The sequence below is a fragment of the Chiloscyllium plagiosum genome, unplaced genomic scaffold, assembly GCF_004010195.1.
Source record: "Chiloscyllium plagiosum isolate BGI_BamShark_2017 unplaced genomic scaffold, ASM401019v2 scaf_6284, whole genome shotgun sequence".
Classification (NCBI taxonomy): Eukaryota; Metazoa; Chordata; class Chondrichthyes; order Orectolobiformes; family Hemiscylliidae; genus Chiloscyllium; species Chiloscyllium plagiosum.
Window position 1 is genome coordinate 11,575 of NW_025210136.1, and position 4,413 is coordinate 15,987.

The 4,413-nt window shown below is 48.1% G+C and overlaps 1 protein-coding gene across 1 annotated transcript in view; it reads right to left on the reverse strand.

The window, feature by feature from the left end:
* Positions 1 to 2,116, reverse strand: part of LOC122546870 — a 6,916-nt gene extending 4,800 nt beyond the window's left edge. The window contains exon 1 of the mRNA XM_043685491.1: positions 1,732 to 2,116. The gene's annotated coding sequence lies outside the window, so the exon portion shown is untranslated. The remainder of the gene's footprint in view (positions 1 to 1,731) is intronic.
* Between the last annotated feature and the right edge of the window lie 2,297 nt (positions 2,117 to 4,413).

The window sequence follows — 4,413 nt, forward strand, 5'->3', positions numbered from 1 at the left end:
ACCCTCCACCCACCCCCACATACTCACCCCCGACACCCAGAGATACACCCACCCCATACCCTGACACACACAGACACACCCACCCTGACACACACCCACCCTGACACACCTCAACACACATCCATTCCCCCATACACACCCAGACACAGAGACACACACCCACCCCCTCACACACACCCACACCTCACACACCCTCCTCCACACAGAGACACACACTCAGCCCCCCACGCACAGACATAGCCACCCCACATTGCTCCTGGGTGAATACAGCTTGGGCGGGGGTGGGGACTAGGGATGAGGGTCGAAGGGTGTGGGGTTGCACGGAGGAGCTGGGTGGTAGATGGAGAGTGGTGGGTGTTAGGTTGGGGTGATGGAGTTTAGGTGGAGCAGTGGGGTTGTACCGAGGGGCGGATGTGGTAGGGATAGAGTGTGATGTGGTGGGAGTGGGGGAACTACAATCAATGGGCTTCAGGGGGAGGGCAAACTCTGAGCTCCAGGTCAGATAATCATCAGATTCTACAATGCAGGATGAAGCCATTCAACACTTTGAGTCTGTACTGACTCCCGAACAGGCTTCCCAGGTGCTTCCACCCTCCAGCCCTGTCTCCTTATCCCTCTAAATTCATCCCTTTCAGACATATATCCAGCTCTCTTAGAACCCTCCTTTGGAATCTGCCTCCAGCACTCTCCTAGGCAGTACATTCCAAATCCTGACAACTCTCTCAGTAAAGAAGTTTCTCATCATCTCACTCCTTGCTGTCTTACTGACACCCTTGGAATTGTGTCCCCTAGTTACTGACATACCAGTTAATGGGGAACGGAATATCCTTCTTTATCCTGCTAATATTGTTCATAATTTTGAGCATCTCAATAAGGTCACTGCTTAATCTTCTCTGCATCCAGGAGAACAAACCCAATCTCTCTAATCTTTCCTTGTTTCTAAAATCCCTCGTTCTTGTGTAAATCTCCTTTGAATTCTCTCCAAAGCATTAAGCATCCTTCCTTAAATAAGGTGACCAGAACCGAACACAGTCTTCCAAATGTCCTCAGACCAATGACTCTATTTATAAACCCAAGGATCCTCTAAGCTTTCTTAACAACTATTTCAACTTGCCTGGCCACCGTCAGAGAATCATCCACTTGAACCGTGAGGTCCCTCTGCTCCTGCATTCTCCTCAGAGTTGTCCCATTGAGCCTGTGTTGTCTCTCCATGTTACAGCTACCAAAACACAATAACCTCATGTTTTGTTGCACTGAAATCCATCTGCCCATTTGGCCAACTTGTCAATGTCCCTCTGAAGTTGCTCACAGGGAGAATTCACTATTCTCCCTAGCTTAGTATCATCAGCAAGTTTAGAGGTTTTTGCCCTAACACCCATCTCCAAATCATGTATAAAAATCAGAAAAAGCAAGGGTCCCCAATCCCAATCCCTGGGGACACCACTTTCACCTCGTCTCCAATGGCTATCTATTGCTACCCTCTCTCTGTTTCCTGTCTTTTAGCCAATGTTGCCAAGGACCCACCAACACCAAAAATTTTTAATTTGCTAACCAGACTGCCATGATGTACTGTATAAAATGCTTTCTGAAAGTCCAAATTGACAATATCCACAGCATTACCCTCATCCACTGTGTGTGTAACCTCGTCAAAGAACTCGAGTAAATTTGTCAGGCATGACCTGCCCTTTAGTGTGTAGTCTTTACTCATTTTTGGTCTCAGTGTGTATTTACCTTCTCCTGTCTGATGGCCTCCCATCAGTTTTCCCACGATTGATGTCAGGCTGACAGGTCTGTAGTTCCCTGGGTTATCCGTTGTTCCTTTCTTAAACTGCGGTTTCACATTTACAGTTCTCCAGTCTTCGAGGATTAATCCTGTACTCGGATCAGCCGAGGAAATTTCTGTCAACGGCTCCATAATTTACTCCCTTAACTCTCTCAGCAACCTGGGGATGCATCCTCTCTAGGCCTGGAGACTTCGCTACCTGCAGTGCTCCCAGTAGTACCTCTTCTTTATCTCTCTCTCTCTCTGTACAGTTCAGTTGCTCAGCACCGGCGTTTTCAACCAGGTCATTGTCACCATCTTCTAACTTGGTAAAGACAGAAGCAAAATATTCATTTAGGACCTCTGCCATATCCTTTACTTCAGCGAGCAGCCTTCCCTGCTTGTGCTTTATGGATCCCACTCTCCCCTTCATTAATTTTATCATTAATATGTTTGAACTATATTCAGCTGCTTCATCAATGACCTTCCCTCTGTCATAAGGTCAGCGGTGGGGATGTTCACTGATGATTGATTAGATTAGATTCCCTACAGTGTGGAAACAGACCCTTTGGCCCAACAAGTCCGCACCGACCCTCCGAAGAGTAACCCACCCAGACCCATTGCCCTCTGACTAATGCACCTGACACTATGGGCAATTTCCCATGACCAATCCACCTAACCTGCACATCTTTGGACTGTGGGAGGAAACCGGAGCACCTGGAGGAAATTCACGCAGAGAGAATGTGCAAACTCCACACAGACAGTCACCCAAGGCTGGTATCGAACCTGGGACCCTGGTGCTGTGAGGCAGCAGTGCTAACCACTGAGCCACGACAATTATTCAGCATCATTCGCAACTCCTCAGATACTGAAGCAGTCCGTGTCCAAATGCAGCAAGATCTGGACAACATCCAGGCCTGGGCTGACAAGTGGCAAATAACATTTACCCTAAACAAATGCCAGACAATGACCATCACCACAAAGAGACAACCTAACCACCATCCCTTGACATTCAATGATGTTACCATCACTGAATCCCCCCACTATCAACGTCCTGGGGGTTATCATTGACCAGAAACTCAACTGGGCTCACCACATAAACCCAGTGGCTGCAAGAGCAGGCCAGAGGCTGGGAATCCTGCAGCAAGTAACCCACCTCCTGACTCCCCCAAATCCTGTCCACCATCAACAAGGCACAAGTTAGGGGTGTGAGGGAATACTCCCCACTTGCCCTGGATGGGGGCAGTCCCAATAACACTCAAGAAACTCAACACCATCCAGGGCAAAGCAACCCACTTATTTGGCACCACATCCACAAACATCCCCTCCCACCACCTACGCTCAGCAGCAGCAGTGAGCACCGTCTACAAGGTGCACTGCAGAAACTCACCAAAGATCCTCAGACAGCACCTTCCAAACCAACAGCCACCTCCACCTGGAAGGACTAGGAGCAGCAGATACATGGGAACACCACCCCGTACAAGTTCATCTCTGAGCCATTCACCTGTCCTGACTTGGAAAGATATTAGTGCTCCTTCACTGTCACTGGGTCAAAATCCTAGAATTCCCTGTCTGAGGGCATCGTGATGGGGTGGGGGGGTCAACCCACAGCAGGTGGACTGCAGCCATTCAAGAAGGCAACTCTCCCCCCACCTCAAGAGGCAACTAGGGATGGGGCAATAAATGCCGGGCCCAGCCAGTGACACCCACATCCCACAAATGAATTTTAAAAATGTTTTGAGAGAGAGATGAAAGTTTTTACTGTACGGTAAGAACATTTTATCCAGTATCTGCTCCCATCATCAAACATTCATCTATTTTAATCCCAAGTTGCCATACTTGACCCAGAACTTTGTATTTAATAGCATTTCAAGCACTCAACTAAACACTCCTTAAAAGTCTTAAAAGTCAGTGAATGCCAGGTACCACAACTCTCTGGGGGAGATGTTCCTTCAAATCTCCACCAAACCTCCTGCTGTTGGACCCCTCTACGAAGGGGAGAGGCTTCTCTCCAACTATCCTGTCTACGTCCCACACAATTTTCAACACCCGAGTCAGTTGACTGTGTGGGGCATCAAGGTGTCCTGGCAACCAATGGGTTCTGAGGACCCAAAACGTTAACTCTGATTTCTCTTCACAGATGCTGCCAGACCTGCTGAGCTTTTCCAGCAACCTCTGTTTCTGATTTACAGCATCTGCAGTTCTTTAAGTCTTTAATTGGAATCAATGTGTATCGGGGGCAAACTCTCTGGCTGGTTGGAGTCATACTTGGCACAGAGGAAGATATGGATGTTGGAGGTCAGTCATCTCAGCTCCAGGACATCTCTGTAGGAGTTCCTCAGGGTAGTATCCTAGGCCCAACCATCTTCAGCTGCTTCATCAATGACCTTCCCTCCATCATAAGGTGGGGATGTTCGCTGATGTTCAGCACCATTCACATCTCCTCAAATACTGAAGCAGTCCATATTCAAATGCAACAAGACCTGAACAAGACTCAGACTTGGGCTGACAAGTGACAAGTAACATTTGTAAAACACAAATGCCAGGCAATGACCTTCTCCAATGAGAAAAGATCTCCCATCACCCCATGACATTCGATGGTGTTACCATCCAGAAACCCTTATCAACGTCCTGGGGGTTATCATTGACCA